Raw genomic sequence first — 23629 nt, 5'->3', positions numbered from 1 at the left:
CTTATGGTCATTCTGAACTATAATTTAACGTCCATATGTGTGCTGGTCAAAACGCTCGAGACCATATAACATCGATAATGCTTCTTTTTTCAATCTGAGCCCAGTTACACTCTGACGGCTTTAGCGCTCTTGACGCAAATTCAACAGGTTTCCCTTCTTGCACCAGTACGGCTCCCAGACCACTCTTACTACTGTCGACTTGCAGTACAACTTCTTTGTTGACATCAAAATTAGCCAATATGGGTGCTTCAGTAAGTCTTTTCTTTACTCTTGAAATGCCGCCTCGCATTCATCGGACCATTTCCACGGTACATCTTTTCTAGTGAGTTCTCGGATCGGTGCTAGATCATTAGCAAGATCTGGCCGAAATTTTACCATGTATTGTACCATGCCGCACAATCTTTTCACTCCTGACACGTCGGTCGGACAGGGCATTTCCTGTATCGCTTTTACTTTTGCATTGTCAACTTTTACCCCTTCTCTTGTAATACGGTGACCATGAAACGTGATCTCGGTTAATCCAACTTCTTTCTTTTTCTCATTAAGAAGAATGTCATGGTCATTACAACGTTGAAACAACTTTTTGAGTTTTCGGTCATTGTCTGTTCGTGCTCCCTCATTCGTACGACCACAACCTGCAACAATGATATCGTCTGCTATTGTGAATACTCCTTCTATGTCTCCCAGAGCTTCTGTGAGCTTTCGTTGACAAATTTCGCTTGAAACTTTGAGACCCAACGGAAGTCTCGCCCAACGGTATCGCCCAAATGGTGTTATCATTGTTGTTAAATCACTAGACTCTTTGTCAAGTTTTACATGCCAATATGCTTCTCGGACATCAAGTCGGCTTGATATCTTAGCATTTGCTAATTTCGGAAGTACGTCATCTAGAGTTGGTAGTTTATAATGTTCTCTCATCAGTGCAGTATTACGCGGTTGCGGATCAATGCAAATTCTCAGTTTTCCATTCGGTTTTCTTACGACTGCCATTTGAATAACCCATTTAGACGGTTCGGTCACTGGTATCAAAACTTGTCTCTCAACTAACTTGTCAATTTCCTTCTTAAAATCGTCTTGTGAAGAGAGCGGCAGTTTCCTACTAGGTAATGTTTTTGCAGGAACATTTTCATCAACTTTCAGAGTTATCTCTCCTAGATCGCCAATTTTCTGTGTTTCAACTTTAGCAATGAAACGGTCATCATTGACAGTTATTAATCCCATTCTACGGATGGTATCCAGGCTTAGTAAATTCATATGTCCATTTGGTACAACGACCAAAGTTGCCATGGTTTCATCGCCATTTTTCGGATTTATCAATTTTAAATGTACCTCCCCTATTGGTTTCATAGGTGTTTTGTTCCACATACGCAGTGCGATTGTGCTTGGTTTTACTTGTTCTTTACGGATATATCGTTTACAGATCGTATTTACATCGGCTGCGCAATCTAATTGAAATCTTACATTGCAATCATTTACATTCATTAAAGCTGAAATGTTTTTAGACTCTGCACCTATTGCCTGAATTACATTTTCAGATGTATGGCCAGTGATAGCATTCAACCAACAGTCATCTTCTTGGTCAATTTGTGTTGAGCTGATTGAGTGTATTTTCTTGCATTTAGCTTTAAAATGGTTTCTACCTTTGCAAGCATCGCATGTGTTTCCCCATGCTGAACATTTGTCCTTTTTCCTTTCATGTTTGCAACCACAGAAATTACATTCTTTGTTGTTAATTTGTGTGTTGTAAGAAGTTTTAATCTGTGATTGAGGGTGTCTAGTTTGGGGTCTTTTACTTTCAGGTTGGTAAGTTTTCTTTTTGAACTTATCATGGTGTGTAACTTTATTGACTGTGTGAGTCGAATTTGTAGATTCTCTATAAATTTTGATTGCCTTGTTTTAATTTATCTTGTCCTCTCTTAATAAAAGTTCCTGCAGTTTGCCCGTGACGCTAAAGATAAATTTGTCACGCATCATACGATCTTTTTCTTGGAAATTGCACGAATCTGCTCTAGTTCTCAATTCAGTTAAGAAATTGTCAAAAGGTTCTTGATATGGTACCATCCAAAATCTATGGGACTCTAGAACTTCATTTTTTCTTGGATTGCAGTAGGCCTCTAGTTTTTCGAAAAGTGTGTCGGGTTTCTTTTCATAACCTCTGTCTACTGAATTTGGTCAAATATGTCTACAATCTTGGGACCGGCACAATTCAAAATTATCGCTACTTGGACTTCACCGTCCTTTTTTTACAGATCCACTAGCCACAAGATATATTTCAACTTGCCGTTTCCATTTCTTAAAGTTTTCTGACACATTTACTTCTGTGACATTTAATTGTGGGGATAGACGGAAAGTGTTTGTTAAAGCCTCGGCCATTGCTGATTCAGCGTCTTTCAACCACGTGGAGAATTATTATTTTGTGATGGTGCTTTCAGGACCACTTACGCAAAATGTTTATGATAAATGTTTGTTTTATAACGTTTCAGACGTTGCTCATCGCTGCCACCATGTTATTTGTGGGTATAATCGGACATGAAGGCTCATTAATACAAGAATTGCTTCAGGCAAAATAAGAACATCAACTTGCTATCATGATGTATATTGTAGACAAAGGAATATCTAATTACAGACACAACATCCGGTTATAAATACATCTATAGATAATTAGCCATGTGTCGGTTATTATAAAATATAGACTCAAATTTGAATGAAAGAAACGAATCACAATTTATCAACATTCACCAATGCCTTTGAAAAAGGAGGTACCTTTCAAAGCATTGATGATATTCTCCTCAGTCACACTGATGGGCTTTGGAGCAGGTCCTCCTCCTGTCCTGTTCCTCTACCTTTTTTCCAAAACAAATTTCTCCTTTGTATCTCCTGTTAAGTTTCTAAACTTGGTTCTGACAGTGAGAACACTTCTGTAACTCACACCAAGAACATTCACTTCTCCAGTTATCTTCTCCCACATTTTGTTTATGGCGTCTGAAGATATGTCTCTACCAAATTTCCCCCTCAGCAACGCATGTTCCTCGACCACCATTCTACTAATGAGGTTATATATAAAGTTCTGCTCTCTTATTCTGGGTATTTTCTTTGGGGAAAGTTCTTCAGCCATTTTCAAACAGGAAGTGGAGGAATTATTGGTAAAGGAGAAGGTCCGGTAAGGGCTTATTTTGGCCTAAAATTTGAAGTACATATGATGAAAGATTTTTGACATTTTTAAACATTTTAGTGTCTTCTTCATTCGATTCAATTAGCTTATGTAATAGATTTGAACTGATTTTGGTCATTAAAGACGCCTAAATTCAAGCTTAGGTATGAAATTCTATCAAATATGCCACTAAAAGTAACTTTTCAGATAGTTTTTGTCTAAAATGGAAGTGGCCGCATTCGTGATCAGTCTCAACCTTCATATATGTTATATATCATCATAAAATACAACATATATTAAAATATTAAGACTGAACACAAGTGCGGCCACTTCTATTTTAGACAAAAACCGTCTAAAATCAGCACAAATGCTACGATTGTGAAGATTTTAGTAATTTTGCATGAATTAATGATGCAAGTACCTGATGCATTTGAAGTGTTATATCAAAACCAGCCCATATTTATGTAACAAAAGTATTTTTCTTTACAATAAATAGCTAAAAGTTTGCATTTTCAACAATTTTTTGAAATGCTATATTTTGGGGCCAAAAAAGGGGTCTAACCGGGCCTACTCCTTTATTTTCAACAGTGAATTATGGGAAAATATCAAAATTAAGAGCTGTTAAATTTTTAATCAAGTTGTTAGTCAACTCAGTCGTTTAATTTTTTTAAACAACATAATTTAACGTATTGTTAGCTAACATCAATGTTAAACTTTAACGAATTGTTAGGCATAATTAGTAATTAGCCTTACAACACGTTTTGAACAACTGGGCCCAGAAGATTAAAGAAGATTACTATGCTACAATGTTAACATTTTCACAAATATCTTGACAGATATGTACTATCAAAAGTACTTTGATATTAAATGTTGTTCTTCTTGTTAGTCTATGAAATGACCATGTTAACATTTATTGTCAAAAAAGCAATAATTTAACAGGCGAAAGCAAACCATTTTGCGTGAATGAAAAACTATTTAGATTGTGTCGTCTGTCAACAACAGGTGCTTTGAAAGATGATGACGATGATGAAAGATTTAAGATATCCATGAGTAAGTAAGTCAGCAGGAAAAACTTTCACCAAAATTATTTCTATAAAAGAGAGCAAATTTATTTACGTGGTAAGATTTAGACAAAGAGAAAATAGGACATGGAACGTGTTGTTGAGTTGCGGTGTGACATAATATTATTCCCAGAGTGGGGTGATGGTTCTATATAAACATAAGGAAATGGGGTATGATTGCCAATGATACAACTATCTAGCATAGTTTAAATGACGTGGATGTCACCGTATGGCCTTCAACAATGAGCAAAACCCATAATTGGCTTTAAAAAGGGTCGGTGGTGGAAAAAGGGGTCGGGTGGGGGTGGGGATACAACCTCCTCTTTGTAGTAGGAGTGATCAGCTTGGAAATTGGGTACCCCACCCTTCTTGTAGAATTTGAATATCACAAATACATTCTCTATCATAAATCTGAGCACCATGATTTTTTTTTGTGTTTTAAAGAACTTTAAGAAATTGTGATAATTTTTATCAATTTAAATAGTATAAGTTATCTTGTTGTAATCAGGGATGTACAGAATTTTTAAAACTGGTTTAAGATTTCATTCACCCCTGATTGCACCAACATGTCATAACATATTTTTCTCTGACATGAAGTGTTCCTTCACTTTTTTAACTGTGAAATGAAATTGAGAAAGGTTTATGAAGAACTTCACTAAATATTTTTTCAACACCGATTTTTATGCGCATTGTAAAATATTACTTTTTCTTTTATTTGGAAAATTTTGTGAAAATTTGATTTATTTTGGGAATTTTCGAGATTCAATTTAGAATAGTATTTTGGTGTAATGAGGGGTGTACAGAATTTTCAATACCAATGAAAATTCCGTACACCCCTGATTGCACCAATACAACAAATTTATTTCTCTGACATGAAGTATTCCTTTAGCTTACTTTTTTTATATTTGGGAATAAAATTGAAAAATGCATCTGAAGAACATGAAGAACTTCCACTACACATTTTTTTCAACACTGATGTTTATGCGCATTCTGTATTATTTTGGAAATTTTTTGTTCTTTTCTTAATTCATCAATATGACAATTTTTTTTTTTAATTTCAGCAAATGTTTCCACAAAAAATGTCAGCTTAAGGATGTTCGCTACGCCTGTCTTTGCCTTTTATCAGATATTCCCAGTCCTAGTTTTATCCATGTATGTCATTTAAAATTTTGACCGCTTACCCCTACATTTCTTTCCATAATTTTATAACATATAGTTAAAATAAGCCTCATTTGAAATCTATTAAAATCCTTGTTACAGACATTTTTTCAACGTTTTTGAACGAAAATAGCTGCAAATGTTCAATTTAATGAGAATCATTTCCCGCTAAATTTTCAATTAATTTATATATCTAAAAAAAAAAGGACACAGACCTTTCCTTTTTTCTGTATTTTAAGTTCTGCTTTTTACAATACTATCAATTTATTACAGTCTTTTTAAAAGCTTGTTATTTTTAAACAGAGGAGCAAACATCCTTTAAGTATTTTCAAAGTACAATATGTCTGACTGAGGTTCTAATCATCTGATAAGAGTTTATTGGCCATTTATCTCATTTCATTTTATGCTGATTGACCAAGGGTCAACAGGTGTTATTCATTTATATAAAAGATCTTGATAAAAGTGCATTTATGATTTGAGATAACACAGGTTCATGGAATTTTTATATTATATTTGCATAACACTATCTGCTTCAAATTCAAAATAACTGGTGTTTGTCTCGCCTGCAACGACAGTCGCAGTATGAGTGACAAAGAGACTACTATCCGGAGGTAGCCGTGTTGATTACATGTATAAAGCTTTATATTTCAGAAAGTAGAAGACCTGGATGCTTCATACCTTGTATGCAGATAAATTGTGTTACAAAGTTTCTGTCTGTCATATGTCTATTGTCCTTGAGCTCATTTTCATGGTTCAGCGACTGCTTGAAGAAACATTATAGTTTTTTTGTTATGTGACTTCCTAATCTTTATGCGTAATATGATAGCTATACATATATTTGGTATATGGATTCCTTGCAACGTGACGTCTATATGTCCATCAGATAGGGTTAACCTGACCTGACATTTCATGGATCAGTGATCAAGGTTAAAGTTATATGATTAGGTCCGTTTCTCAGATACTGTAAGCAGTAGGTTAAATCTATGTGGTGTATGGAATGATTGTAAGAGGTACATGTCATTCTTGCAGATTTTATCTGACCTTGACCTCATTATCATATTACGTTGGTCATTTTTTTTTATTTGCTTTTCAGTAGTGAGGCTTTTACAAACCCTGTACATCTCCACCTGACGATGGTGTTAAGGGTTTTGATAAATAAAACAAAATTCAAATAATTGACTACATTTTTTTCTACTACTGTGAATAATATTATATGAATATCAACATTATAACAAAAAGGGGAAAAGTACAATAACACACACATACACACACTCTTGCACTTGCATTTACATAACATACATCAACTTGTGTATTGCAAAGAAACATGTTATCTTTGTAAAGATCTACTCTTTATAAACTGTAAATTCCATCTTTGTTATATGATTTGAATCAAAAGTAATTGTTACTTATCAGTAAAAATGTAATCTACTGGGGCCCAGCATTTTTGAAAAATTGTGTGGTACACTTTTCTTTGCTATATAATGTTCATTTCGCTGATATTTTCTAATTTTTGCTAATAACTCTATAATACTCGGTTTCTTCTCATTTTTTACAATTTACCATTTGTATATATAGTTCTTTGCAATTATAATCACCAAATTCGAAAGTAAACTCTCATTTTGAAGGCCAAGAAAAATGTGTTTCTTAGAAAATTCCAAAAATATTGTTTCAATTTTCGTGAAAAAGATTGCCATATAAAATGTGTTATTGATCATTTATTGAACAAATGCTCCATGGTTCATCAGAAACCTTACAAAATGTACAAAGCTTTGAATCTGTAAGTATTAGTCACAATTATACTATGCAAAATTTTGTATTAAAAAGCTCTTGAATAAGTGTCTTTACATGATTTTCTTAAAATAATATAATATTCTGACCACTCTGCAATTTCACTACCTAGCAATTCCTCCCATTGCAAGAACTGTTGGCAGTTGCACATTTCTGTCAACAAGACCTTTGTATACAAATTCGGCATTTTTGTTGTACAATAATCTTTCCAAAAAAATTGTCAGTACAGTTAGAACTTTCACAATTTACATGAGCAATGTTCTCTCGTATGCTTTGGAATTTTTCATTGGTCATTGTTAGGTTTTTGTATTTTGGTCTGTTTTTCAAGTATTTTAAGCAATAGATTAACTATATTTTGTGTATTAAATAATTGTAAGGTGTACATTTCTGTCTAGCAGGTATCATCTGACCTTGACCTCATTTCATGGTTCATTGGTCAATATTTTTGTGTTTTGGTCTGTTTTATAAATACTATAAGCAGTGTATATTTAATGTATGGAGTATTGCAAAGTGTATGCGTTTGTCTGGTAGTAATCATCTGACCTTGACCTCATTTTCATTGTTCATTAGTCAATGTTAAGTTTTTATAAATGGTATGACGTCGTCTTATGACATTTGATTTCAGACAGTAAATTAAATATAAGTGTATGGATCACTATAAAAATGTATGACAAGGTTTCATACCACAGAAGGAAAGTTGGGATTGATTTTGGTGGTTTTTGTCCTAACTGTTTAGGAATTAGGAGCCAAAAACAAGCATTTATCTTGTTTCAGGACTATAAATTGTGTATAAATACATAGATCCCTATGAAATTGTACCATAAGGTTCCATACCTCAAAAGGAAGGTTGGGATTGATGTTGGAGGTTATGGCCCAAAACATTTAGGAATTAATACCAAAAAAGTTAAGATTTTCTAGTTTCCGGTCAATAACTTGAGGATAAGTCTATGAATCTCTAGGAAATTGTACCACAAGGTTCCTTACCTTTATTTTATGCGACTGTCATACAAGTGAGAGGTTTAGCTAGCTATAAAACCAGGTCTAATCCACCATTTTCTACATAAGAAAATGCCTGAACTAAGTCAGGAATATGAGAGTTGTTATCCATTTGTTTGATGTGTTTGAGCTTTTGATTTTGCCATTTAATTAGGGACTTTCCGTTTTGAATTTTTCTCGGAGTTCAGTATTTTGTGATTTTACTTTTTACCGAAAAATGAAGGTTGACATAGATTTTTGGGGTTATGGCCCTGTTTTTAAATAGGTTTACATTGAGGTCCAAAGGGTCCAAAATTAAACTTTGTTTGATTTCATCAAAAATATAATTTAAGTGGTTCTTTTATATGCTGAATCTAAGGATGTATTTAGATTTATGATTTTGGGCCCTGTTTTCAAGTTGGTCCAAACTGGGGTCAAAAATAATACTTTCGTTCTGTCTGATTTGAACAAAAATTGAATAAATGGGGTTCTGTGATATTCTGAATCTAATCGTGTATTTAGATTTTGGATTTGGACCCCGTTATCAAATTGGTACACATTGAAGTCCAAACAAAATTAAACTTTGTTTGTTTTCTTCAAAAATTGAATTCTTGGGGTTCTTTGCTATGCTGAATTTAACCGTGTATTTATTTTGGATATTGGACCATAATAGGTAAATTTCCAATTTCCAATTTTTAAGTTCTTAGACCACATCCATTCTGTGTCAGAAACCTATGCTATGTCAAATATTTAATCAAAATACCAGTTCAGAGCAATTAATAAAAACTGTGAGTAGATTCATTGTTACAAATAGATACAGCATCAAATTCTAATTTGAGAGAAGAAATTATGTATAAATATAGTTAGAAATAAACTGTTCATTATTAGATTTTGGAAAAATAATTAAAGGTAAGTTTTATAGATTTTTTAAAGACATTGTTCATGTTGTTATTGTTTTCATGATGAAGGATATTTTGCAAATAGGTTGTTTTTTTTCATTTTTATGTAAATTTTTTGAAGAACTGTGTAGTAGGTTTGCTTGTTATATTATTCTGTATAAACAAATTTTTAGAATGCTATATATTTATATATATTTTTATGTAGCAAACCCCTTTTAAAATGCTACCGGGTAATTTTGTCCATTAATGAATAGATAAATAAATTCTTGGTGTACTTGGATATTCTGAATCTAACTGTGTATTTAGATTTTGGATATTGGACCATAAAAGGTAAAATTTCAATTTCAAATTTTTCAGTTCTTTGACCACATTCATTCTGTGTCAGAAACCTATGTTGTGTCAAATATTTAATCAAAATCCCAATTTAGAGCTGTATCAAGGTGGGATGTAGTGTCCATACTTGCACAAACTGTTCAGGGTTCAGGGTCCGACCTCTGCCGTATTATCAAGCTGCACTCCGCGGATCATTTTATTGTGTTATGGTCTGTTTTTCAATTACCATAAGACATTTCACCGTGTGCACTTTTGTTACCCAAAATATTTCATTTGGAAGTTATAACAGTTAAAGAATAATGAAAACAATCACACACAGTCATTTCCATTTAGGTCGCCGGACATTGGGCAAAGGCAAGTAATAACTGGTTTGTTCAAGGTAAGTGCTATATGCATTACTGGACCAAATGACCCAAATCATATGTATAAATGTCTTGTAAAAATGAGTCTGGTTCAGGTAAGAAGAATAGTTTACTGGACTAAATGTCTAGTTGATATGTCAAAGCCTTGAGAACCACTGCACACCATCTTAGAATACACATTTTATTTGTACTTAACTAAAAACAGGACACAAATGCTCAGCAAAGTCTAACATTCTACCAGTTTCTAACTTTGTATAAATAAAGAGACAATGCATATGTACATGATGTATAGTTATTCAATATGTATAAATTAATAAACACTGTATATATTCCCACAGGTAGATTTAAAGAAATATAAAGAATACTCTAATATAACTTACTTCTTTTGCTTTGTGACCATGTTCTAATTCCAATAAAAGATGGGGTGCATATGTGAGGGTCTGGATAGGGTTTACATAACAGTGGATAATGGATAAATAGTTTAAAATTAAAGGCAAGAAAACAAAAGAATAGAGAATAACAGGGTGCATAAAAAGAATAGAGAAGAATAGGCAAACAAATGAATAATAGAGAAATATTGTCTAACAAATTAAAGAAAAAAGAAATGAAGACCCCCCCCCCCCCACCCCCCACCACCCCTTCCAGAGACATATGTGTGTGACATCACAATAAGACTTACCATATCAGTTGTGTTTTTAGCAAAAACAGACAAATTACATGCCGAGACTGTTTGGCTTGTTAATCTTGAAGACTGTATGTTATTGATATTTGGTATGCTGTGGAGTGAGTTCCATTAGTAACAGTAAAACCAAATTCCATGCTGCTTATTAAGACATATTGCAACTGACCTATTTATGCAGTCAAATTTTATTGACGGAATATTCATTTGTGATATATAGTCACTGACCATCTCCTTGCTTATGACATTGACAAAAGCGTTTCCATCGACTTTAATTAAAAAAACCTATAAAGCATACCTGTTCACGAATTTATTTGTCTCCTGCTTCAAATCCAAAATAAATAGCTTTTATCCGAAAAGGTCTATTGTAAGAGTTATAGTATAATGAGAATAACCATACTATGTCTCGAAATATTAACCCTTAGCTGGTCTGAAACCTGAATTTCAAGTATATAACAGATTACTCTGCCTTTATGTATTTTCTAGAACAAGGTATTGGTTGAACCATGCAGTGTAAAGATATTCAGTAGATATGTAATTCATTTAAATGCATTTTTTCTTCTTGAACAAATAATATTTTTCGTAAAGAATTTATTTTTTGAAATAAATTTTTTTAATCTTTCAGTTACACTGTTTGTTATTTAGTGACTTTTTATGTATTTTTGACACGAGAAATAGTGAAAATCCCAACCTGATATTTTTCAGCATTCTTAAACAAGTGGAAATATTTTGTAATTTACAGTGAAAATTATTTTATCGTGTATGCAATACTTAATAATAGCACTTTGAGCCATTAATTTAGTATTCGATATGTAAATCGGGTGATTTAAAATGTAAAACGTTATTTTGACGAATACTCATCATTGCTCTTTGTTATCCTTTGACAATCTTTAACTGTTTTGTGTAGATTTACACTACGTCACATAGTGACGTTCGTAATGTTGACGTATTTGAGGTTCTAATTGGGGTAAAAAACGTCGTATATACCCTGGCAGTTTCCGGAATATATACTGACATCTCCGTGTTGTTATCCAAGAACAAAACTCGAAACATTTGTAATCCGTAATATATAGCAGTTTTCTGTATCTATAGACTAAGTCATGCTGTAATTTCTGTGAAATATTTGCATTGTTTAGTCAAATTACTGTTTGTGACAAGCTCATTTTAACAGTGCTGCTTTTATAAGTAAAATGATATTTGGTATGCATTGGATTTCTCATGCATTTACATGGACATAATTTATCATTGTCCTTGCAGTTATGGTCTGGTATCCGAACCATTTTGTGCATGTGTCAAAATGTCAATATTTCTTTGTGATTTAGTGACTTGAACAGGATAGTTAATAGTGATGTTTTTGATGAAATGCTACTATTTATAGTAACAAGTAATCTTTCAAATAAAGAAATTAATTTCACCTGAGCATATGTAATTTAAGTACTTACAATAACAGCAAGACATACATGTTAACAGTCTGTTTCTAACAGTACTGCCTTGATGGTACATGCTCTCCTAAAGTGCAGGAGGTTGTAGGTTTTCTTTCCCTTGCTGGGTTCAAACCAAAGATTTGAAAAATGACAGTCTAGTACAAAACAGGGGTTATATGCATATCACATTAACATTTTCTCATCCTGAAATGCATGTTTAATTTGCTACTTGACTTCAAACATGTGACAAACTATCATATATTTTTATTTCACATGGCCCAAAGTCCCAAGTGAGCTTTTCTCAGCATGTGGCGTCCATCATCTGTCTTCGTCCGTTGTTATCCGTTAACGTTTTACAAAAAAACTTCTCTGATAATTTTAACCAAACTTGGCCACCATCAACACTGGGTTATCTAGTTTAAAAATTCGTTAGGGGTTTTGCGGAACACTGTGTCTCGCCTGCGATTGCTGCTTTCATGTAAAAGTGTAATGTTGACTTAAAAAGTGAGTCCATGTATCAGTAAAATACAGAATTTAATACACAAAATAAAACATTTTCAGTCTGTACAAGTTTCATAACAATCCATGAAGGTTAACAAATGTATCATGAAAAAAAGTTAATTCCAGACTGTCTGTATATGTTAACTGTAAAAAACAAAGTACATCTATCAGAAGAATACTAAAAAAGAAAAAAAAAAATTTCAAAAGTTTTCTTCAGACATTATCTCTTAATCATAAAAAAGCTTATGTCAAAGTTTCATAAAATTCAATGAACGTTCGACAAAGTAATTAATGTGTAACAAACGTTAACCCTAGACTACTTGTTAAATGTAATTATATACCAAAAGTACGGTAAAATGAAAATAGATATTTTTAAAAATTTTGCTCTGGATACTGTTTTGTGATCATAAACAAGCTTCTGTCCAAGTTTCATAAAATTCCATGAAAATTTGACAAAATTATTGAGGACTGAAAAACATTAACCTCAAACTGAATCTAAATGTTAACTGTAAAAAAAGTCCAATTATCAGTAAAATACGGGAAAATGAAAATAAATATTTTCAAAACTTTGCTCTAGATACTGCATTTTGGTCATAAACAAGCTGCTGTCTAAATTTCAGAACATTCCACGAAGATTTGACAAAGTTATTGATGTCTAAAAAAACCTTTAACCACAGACTGAACCTAAATGTTGACGACGCCGCAGACGAAGGAATCAATATCGCTATGTCTGGCTTTTGCAACATAAATGTCGCAGGCTCGACAAAAATGTGTCTTATAATCCCGCCCGCCAACCAGCAAGGCTAATAGAGAACATAGGGGATAAATAGCTTAAACTACAAACAAAGAATGAGCCCGAGGCCGTTGACAAAAACTAAGGAAAAAGCAGCAGGAACACGTGCGTCGACAAAAACTGAGAGTATCGCATGAAATCAAGAAAAAGCCATAACAAAAAAGGTTGCGTAGTCAAAAACTGAAGGAATCGCTCGCACCATCACCCCCCCCCCCCCCCCCCCCCCCCCCCCAAAAAAAAAAAAAAAATCAAAACAACAAAAAAACAAACAAAAAAACGGGAACGTCGATAATAGCGAAGGGAATTGCATGAACTGCAAAAAGAGCAAGAACATGTGCGACGGCAAAAAAATAAAAGAATATCAGATAAAATCTAGAAACAGCAGCACCCGGGTGCGTCGACAAAACATAAAGGATCACATGAAATCCGAAAGGAACGAAACCGTTTGTGTCAACAAAAACTGAGGGAATTACAATAAATCAAAAAGGAACTAAACCGCTTTCGTCGACACCAACTGAGAGGAACGCATGAAGCAAACAAAAAAAAAAAAAACAAAACAAAAAACAAAAAACGAGCGCGTCGACAAAATGGGAGAGAATCGCATGAACTACAAAAGGAGCAAGACATGTGGCGTCAAAGAGAACGGCGGGAAAATAAGCCAGACCAGGGGAACCGGCCGTCTCGACAAAAACTGAAGGAATTGCATGAACTCTAAAAGGAGCGTGACCATGATCGTAGACAATAACCGAGGTGATCACAAGAACTCCAAAAGGAGCCAAACTGATGGCGTCGACAAAAACGCAGGTAATCGATCCAACTCAATAAAAAGCGAGACCAGGTGCGTCGACGAAACATGAGGGTATAGGATGAAATCCAAAAAGGAGCGAAAACATGGTGCGGAGACAAACACTTAGGGAATAACACAAACTCTATAAAGGACTGAGACCGTGTGCGTCGAAAATAACCGAGAGATCACAGGAACTCAAATAGAGCGAGACGGGGTCTGTGGACGAAAACTGAGATAAACACAGTATGTATAGAATCCAGTTGGGATTGTGTTTTTTCGAAAGAATCGTTCGACCTTTTTCGATTATAGACCAAGTTTTGTCGAGTTGAATTATATCCGATAATTACACATTTGAACTTTCACAAAATGAATATAACAATTTTTCCTAAAGTTCATTTGTTTCTTTCTATAGTCGGGTCCTTTGTTTTAATTGTCCGTTTGTGTGCTTGTAAATTTTCCCTCATTTTAACTAATTTAAGTTCTCCGTGGACTCTTCTTAATTTCGAATTTTCTTATTTGCATTGAAGGTCCATCTATACTATATTATTGGAAATGAGAAAGGGCAGCTGCATTGATTTGATGATAATGATTCTAACCTAGATATTGCCTGACCTTTGAAATTACATGACAACTTATTAATTTTTATACTTTTATTACTGGTCCAAAAGGCACAAATAGGGGCTATAGACTGTATAAGGTGAATTTATTCACGTTGCCTTACAGAATATATAACAATGATACAGCAAATAACAAAATGAAGCACTATACATAAAATGGAATAAATCGAATCTATATTTCTAAATCTAATATCCAAATGCACAACTAAAGTTCCATTATGATGTGCTAAAAAGTTAAATAAATGAGCAATTCCAATTTTATTGTTCGATATTTGTAAAAAATACAATAGTATGCGGGTTTTAGAACAGTTACATATAAACACTATATACAATCACATGATAAGAACATTATAAACCTAAACAGTATATGTAGTATAAAGGTCATGCATGGGATCATCAGTTTACTGCCTGCTAAAATTCTATATCTTCTTTTCATATATTCATAAGTCGACTAGTTTGGACATAACTCTTATATATAAATCAAAACACAAGAAACTCAATGAAATGACTTTATAGTGCTACCTATGAACGAGTTTTCTGATCACATGCCTATTTACTTCGAACTAGACTTATCTGTCATTCGTCAACAAAATCTCCCCCAAATTCATAAATTCATCAAATGGGACAACAATAGATGCGATGAGTATATTCAAATTTTACAGTCTCACCGTGACAACCTATTGAGCTTGGTGAATAATGTAACTTCCGAAATTGATATTAATAACGCAGTGAAGGAGATAACCCGAACTATCTACGAAAGTGCATTTAAAGTTTTTGGACACACCATTTTAATTCGAGACGATATATATGTTAAACGACCAAATAACGAATGGTTTAACGAGAAATGTTCAAACGCTCGAATAAAATTTCACACTGCGAGAAATTTTTATATGCGTCATCCGACAGACACAAATAGACATTCCTATGTTACGACTAGAAACAAATTTAATAAGGCTAAACGTAATGCACAGTTTAACTACAAAAAAAGAAAAGGCCTTGAACTTTGTAATATTGCAAAAAGGGAACCTAGAAAGTTTTGGTCCGCTGTAAAACCGAAAAACAGATCAAAATGTTTAGTTGAAAATGATGAAATGTTGAACTATTTTGAAAAGATTTTGGGATCGGACCCTCCAGAACTTTGTGATGAAGTTTTACATTTATTAAACAATACCGACTTTGGTGACATAAGTATTGATATTCTTGATTCCGAAATTACAGAAGATGAAATTAAAAAAGCTATACAGAAACTTAAAACAGGCAAAAGTTCGGGAAGTGACGATATAATTGGTGAAATGATAGCTGCAAATCCTCTTTTCTTTGCGCCTATTTTTAAAATTCTTTTCAACTCTATGTATGACAATGGAATATATCCAGATAATTGGACCGAATGTATAGTTATCCCTGTACCCAAAAGCGGTGACTTGTCGGACCCAAACAATTTCAGGCCAATAGTATTAGTAAGCATTCTTTCTAAGATTTTTACTAGCATATTAACGGAACGATTGCTTTCATGGTCGGAGGACGAACAGAAATTAATAGACAATCAGTTTGGATTTCGTCCTGGTCGTTCAACTGTAGATGCCATTTTCACATTGCATGGAATTATAACACATGTATTAGTACACAAACTTCAGCTGTTTTGTGCCTTCGTGGACTTTCGTAAGGCTTTTGATAAGCTACACAGAAGAATTTTAATATACAAACTGCTAAATAATGGCATAAGTAATAAATTTGTATCTATTGTTAAAACTTTATATTCATCAGTGCGTCTTCGTGTACGATCCGGAGGAGTGCTGTCAGATGCGTTTGATAATTTTCTTGGTGTAAAACAAGGGGAACCTCTATCTCCTTTGCTGTTTTTGTTTTTTATCAACGACATTATTCAAGATATTTCCGTTGAATCAGATAATAACATTGTGTCTCTAAGTGGATTTTTAATATATTTGATCTTATTTGCTGATGATACTGTACTTTTTGGAAAATCACCGAATGTGTTGCAGCATTTACTTGATAAATTACTATTATATTGTAATAAATGGAACATAGAAGTGAACACGGAAAAGACAAAGGTTATTGTTTTTCGAAATGGATGGAGGCCTGTGGTAAATCGTTTTTATTACAATGACAGAGAATTAGAAATTGTGAACTCCTATGTATACCTGGGTGTGTTGCTCCACTATAATGGAAAATTTTTGCAAACTCAAAAGCGTTTATCTCAGCAAGGTTCAAGAGCGTTGTCTTCACTTATAAATTCTTTGAAACAATTGTATCTGACTACTGAACAACAGATTTTTCTATTCGATAGTATGGTTGGATCCGTTTTAAGTTATGGGGCTGAAATATGGGGTTTTCATCGTGCTGGTGATATAGAGCTTATACATAATAGATTTTGTAGATTTGTTTTAAAACTTGGCAAGAAAGTCCCTACAAATTTTTTATATGGTGAACTTGGGCATTTGCCATTGCATATTTTGAGAAAATTTAAAATCCTGAAATATTGGATTCATATTGTAACTAATAAACCTCATATTGTATATGAAGTTTATAAACTTTTGTACGAAGATGCAAATAATGGTAAAATTAATTGGGCGTCTAACGTCAAAAATTTGTTATGTAACCTTGGATTTAATGATGTATGGATTTCACAAGATACTAGTAAATTATCATTTGATTGTGTTAAAACACGTATTAAAGATCATTTTTTACAAAGCTGGAATACAGCTTTAGAAGAGTGTAACAAATTATGTATTTATAAACGATATAAACTAGTATTTGGTATCGAAAAATACCTAGATTTCCATTGTAATGTATCGATATTAACTAAATTGCGTAGCGGCACACTTAAATTAAATGTTGAAGTTGGTCGTTATCTAAATATTCAAAGAGAAAATAGAATTTGTATATGTTGCAATATGAATGTTTTAGAGGACGAATATCATTTTGTTTTATCATGTCCAGCATATAGATGTGTGCGACTAGAATTTTTACCTAAATTTTATTATTCTTGGCCAAATCGGTACAAGTTAGACAATTTATTACAAGCTCATTGTAAATCTCTGACAGTAAAACTATGCAATTATTTAAACGCAGCTTGGAAAATTAGATCACATATATTGTCATAATATTATTGTATACTTTGTAACTACTGTTCTCTGCTGTCTTTTGTTTGTCATATATTGTATATATTTTTTCGTTTGCCATAGCATGTATATGCTTCTTGCAAATAAAGTATTCATTCATTCATTCATTCATTCATACCAGTTTCACAGCTCTGTTCTACGTACTTTTAAATATATCAAAAAAATATCAAATTGTATATGCTGTTTTGTATGATTTATCCTTTTCGATGATTACCTAATATATTTTACTAATAAAGGTTTATATTCTAATATGTGTGATATAGGTTTTTATCACCTCCTCTGTCTTCACTCATATAACTCGTTCATTCATATTTCAATATGTTCAAACATCAGTAAATTAGTTCTTGTTAGAAAAATGATATTTCATAGAACAGAAGTATGAAATATAAAATATCATCAAATATTGTCAAACTGTTACCAAGACTAAATAATTAATGTAAGTAAAATACTGTGACAAGAATTTCGATCATAAAAAATAATTAAAAAGAGAAAAAAAAAAATAGAGAGCAATAACAACTTTGTAGACGAAATTCCAAAATAAAGAGTTAGATGATGAATCTAAAGTTAGTGGTCTCTGTTCGTTATTCGATTTTCAAAAATCAACCGGTTTCTAGCAGTCGGTTCGATATTTGAATTTATAAAAATTTTGATATTCGAAAACATAAAAAATTAAAGTCATAGTTAAAAGGAGTAAATAAGAAATCGTTATGTGACCCCTACACGTTATTTTTAATTTTCATTGTCCTCGAATATAAATCCTTACGTAAATCACAATTTTCTCTTATTTATTAATAGATTTTTAAACATAGATGTAATTTTAAACATGATAGTTCCAATCTACAATAACGAACGGACACTCTGTTACATGTACATTTGAATAGATATAACTATGGAAAACCAAAATGGACATTTTAGAAACTTTTTGTCTTCGATATGTACAGAGGACTCTAAGTGCCAGTTTAATATTCAAAATATATTGTAAAATTCTACAGGAAACCTTATAAATGACCCTGAGTACAGTGACACTTTTAGTCTGCCGATCATATAAAATTTATCCTTTTGATAGTATTTTAATGTATGCATAGCCTTGTAAACTAAATTTGATAGTTGTTGAAAGGTCAGGAAGATCTTTTGCACTATGTTTTGAATATCAAACTGACACCTTGAGCACTAATTTCATATTGAAGACAAAAAGTGTCAACGAATTCCTAAAAAAAATTATCTGTATTTACATATGAACTTACTATGTGCTAAATTTAATGACCATTAAAAGATCTATCGCACCCGGCCCTTTTTCGGTTGATTTTGTTTATAATGTAAAGTACCCGTACATATCAAAATGTATATATGCATAGTATACATTGAAATGACACAAAGGTTTCACTGTCATATAGGAGGCCCACGGTGGTCCTGTGCAATATGTTTTGAAGATGAAAGTGTTTTGAAGATGACAAAAACAGTTTCATCAGTGAGATATTTTTATATATCACCTTGATAAATTTTCCATGCTTTCATCTATAGAATTCAGGCTTGGTCATGAAATAAAATAATATATTGATTTTTTTTTTCGTTTAAGATTGATAAACTGTAAAGATAGATTCGTGTTCTACGTGAGGCGTTATATTTGAGGACTACTAGAATTTCATATTATTAATAGGAGCCGGAAAAACTAAATTGACGTTTGTTGACCTCGTATCTTCTTTGTTTCTTCTTCGTACGATTTTGAGAATTCTTGAAAATATCCCGCTTTTGATATTTTAACTGAGAAATTTTGAAACTAAAACCACCTGCTGAAGGCTCATTGTAAATTGAATATCGAGTAACTTATCACGAACCAACCGCTAATTGCACCCATATTTTAATCAACTGATAATGTTTCATGCAGATTTCAAAAATAAAAAAGAATCAAACTTGTTAACATATAGATATATTATGGTCAAACTAATTGTGTAGATATACTTCTCAATGTATATCGTAATGATTATCGCAAATTGAATGCTATAATTAAAGGTCATATGAAATTTACTTATGGCAAATACTAATTGGGCTTTTATTTGGAATTCATTTCACCAAAAGGAATAACTGCACCATTATCAAAAATATTCAAAGGTGTGAATACAGTGTAAAAAAGTAATAACAATTATTATCAAAGTACTCATGAAGCTAAAATTAAAATTTAAAAAATAAGACAAAAAGGAACAACAAAGCCTTTACATACATAGAAAAAAACGGTTTGTTAAAAAAAAAATAACGAAAAGGTGTAGGGTTGACCAGGTGTCATACAAATACCATGTGGCCATAGAAAAAATTAAGTTATATTTAAATCATATTATATGCATTGTAAGTTTTTCTTTCCCATGAACTGAACAACAAACATATATTTACAAACGAAAGCGTAAGACAATATCAAACAATATATAATTATACAAAATGCTTTGTTGTGATAACAGAGAGTTAAAATATAAAAAATGCTTTAAACATTGGTTACAATCAGATAAAATGAAACGTTTTGATTTAGTCTCCCTAGAATTGCAGAAGAGAATCATTAAAACCTGAAATGCACTTTTTTGTGCGCTTCTGGGCTTTATCGACTTAAAAATCTGACCTGTTGAAGTTATTATATTCCTCCATAGAATTCAGAAATAAATCAAAATATGAATTATTTTTGGTTGAAGTAAACATTATCGTAGAAAATGAGTATTCTGATTCAGCGACTCACATTCGCATTCAGTTTGCAAGATTTTGTATTCTTGGAGAACAATGCCATACATGTAATTCGCACAATGGTCATTAATGGTATCAATTAGATTGAGAAATGAAATAAGAAAACAGTTATCGCTTTTGAAAACACATCCGTAGTATTCTGTCAACTAAGATATAAATTAAAGTTGCAATGTACATGTAGAACAGTGTTGACAATTTGCAGATAATTTTAAAATTAGGAATGGTCTTTCATCGATATAAAGTCATTTTAAAGTCTAGACTGTAAAATCTCATGTTAGCCTGTAGATGTCTTCATTCAAATTTCGTTGCCTTGGATTGTTCAGTCATTCACATATACCTATCTGTCTATAAACATTTCCCCTACATTCTACATTGATATTCATGCATGACATACATTATTACAGACACGGCTGTCTGTTGACATACTTCTGATTAAACAGGAAGTGGTACTAAGTTCCTGTTTAAGTTACATCATAACTAGTGAAAACACGAATAGAATAATGTTGTACAAATTGTAATTTCTATCTCTTTCCTTCACTATCAGGGGCTCAGAAAGGGAGAAAAATAATGTATAGACCGAAAAGGTCATTTTAGACAATATATATACAAGACCAATGTCTGAAAAAAGCCAAACTATAGTTGGAGGGAAAAGTCACCCTTCCCCGGTTGTGAGTCAAACACGACTGAGCGTTCATAATGAAGGTACATACAGAAAAAAAATTCAGACGCACGAAATTTTTAAAGTCTTATTGTAACAAACAAAAATTGATATTTTTCTGACATTTATCTGATATTGTATAGATATTAATGATATTGTATAGATATCGATGATATTGTTTAGCCTCTACTATAACAGTGTTGGTATTTATTTGTACTGATGTAAAATACATATGTCGTCTAATTAATTCAAATTTGGAAATTATTTTTTTTAATTTTCTTAAATGATGACTCTTGCAATTTTTGTTTGCTAACATGGGGGCCTCGATGGTCGAGTCAGTTAAAATGCCGCATGTGTCTGGTGCATTTGACTCCAATCTTAATTGACTAGGATTGTCAGTGTTTCTTCCGAAGTTGATGGTTCTTTCTTGACAGTCTCAGATTCCTCCAGCAATGAACTTTGACCGCCATGAAATTGCTTATATTCATGAAAGTGGCGCTAAACACCAACCAATCAACCAATCAATCTTTGCTAACGTCAAATATATTTAAATTACAATATTCATGTTTGTAGAGATTATATTTGAATTTTGCATTTGGTTCGAAAAAAATTTTTTGTAATTATACATTAATTTGTCCTACAAAAACATATACCAAAAGGCGGAGTTATATTTTTCGAAATAATAAAACGTCATCCTAAGGGTACACATATAATATTTTAATCATATATAAATGCAGACAAATTTACCTGGTACCAGACTGGTAATGATATAGGAAGATGAAAGGTAAGAATAATTCAACATATCTAAATCAATAAAGGGTTTTATAATTGAAATAAACAAATGTTCATAAATGATAATTATATATACTGCCACATTATTGATATTTTAGTTGGCAAATACGTTTTGGTAAAGTCGGTCGAATATATACCTTTGTTGCCGTTGTGACCATAACAAAGGTGCAAAACAGAACTCTAGCTCCATCAGTTTGCCAGGAGTAAGTTCAAGTCAAAAGACACCAAAGAGAATATTTTGCAACACATCTGTATTATAATTAATTTCTCTTGCAAAAAACTAAATAATTATGTAAACCCGAAATATCTACTTCAATAAAGGAATAAATCCAGAAAAAACATATAAGTGGACACCACAGTCACACAAAAACCTCTTAAACCGTTAATTTTATTGCGCCATGATGATAAACCATTTCATTTAATAAGTTTAGCTTTTTCCATGTCAAAGTAACATAATGCAAATTCAGAAGTCCTTTTTTATTTTTTTGATGACCCTATTACACAACTCATCTAAATCCTAATTATTAAATTAGGGCTATACAATTTGTAAATATGATCATATTAATCATAAAAGCAATTTAAACCTTTGAAAATGAAAGGTTATCAATATTTAAAATGTTGTAAAAAGATCTTTGAAAATTGTTGTTACTGGTAATTACTTTGTAGTCGTTATCAAAACAATTTGTTTTGTAACAGAGTAATTTAAATTACGGTCCTACATCATATTGGCAATTATATTCTTCCTCTTCACAGTGTCATTATTTGCTTTTACTGTTTATATCGTCTTGACATTAAATTAGTAGGATTTGTAACCATCTGTATTTCAGTCCGAGAAACATGATTTACTTAATACTTGTTATTCATTCTATTCTAACTGAAGTAATGGTTAACAGTTTGTTCTTATGTAAGGAGTAGGGGTGAGCGCACGTAAACATGTTTATCCCTGCCGCAATTTGTATATGCCTGTCCTCAATCAGTACCCTGTAATACAGTTGTTGTCGTTAGTTGCTTTTTTGCATATTTTTTTTTTCATATATTGTTATGTACATAAATCAGGCTGTTGGTTTTCTTGATTAAAAACTTTTACACTTTGTCATTTTGTCACATTTTATAGCTAACTGTACAGCGTGGGTTTTGCTCATTGTTGAATGCCTCTAGTTGCTTAAATCATTTGGTCTCTGATGGATAGTTGTCTCATTGACAATGATACCATATATCTATATTTTTAAATTCAGGTTGTGTTTTGTCAGGTTATTAAGTGGAGGTAAATAAAGTGATTATGTGTCAAATCGAAGACTTATGCATTAAAACAATGCCGATTTTTTTGGCTGAAAGGTGATACGATTATAAAATTTAAACCTGGAAAACGTAAGCAAGCAGACTAAACTTGAAACTGTATTCCCTACAATTAAGAATTAATGTACCAGTTAAAGTAGTCGAATGTTATTTGTGGAGAAGCATCTAATTTCACCCTATACGTTTTTGGTTTATGCTGCTCACTCTTTCTATCTAATGATTTACATACGGTTGTCTTATGATTTTCAGTTAAACCGTTTTGTTTGGTAAAATGTAAAATATGTTTACACGTAATGTATGTATGTACAAGCTAAATCATATTGAGTACTGAAAAACAATTATTACAGTTATTATAGAGCTGTTATATGTTCAAAACATGTTCATGTTTTTGTCGGTCCTGTCAAGATAAAAAAGAGATTGTATTTTTGGAAATTTTTCATTCAAATATATATATATATATATATAAACAAGTCTAAATTGAAAACAAAGTT

The sequence above is a fragment of the Mytilus californianus genome, unplaced genomic scaffold (genome assembly GCF_021869535.1).
Source record: "Mytilus californianus isolate M0D057914Y unplaced genomic scaffold, xbMytCali1.0.p SCAF_12, whole genome shotgun sequence".
Lineage (NCBI taxonomy): Eukaryota > Metazoa > Mollusca > Bivalvia > Mytilida > Mytilidae > Mytilus > Mytilus californianus.
This window is presented reverse-complemented; position numbering follows the sequence as displayed.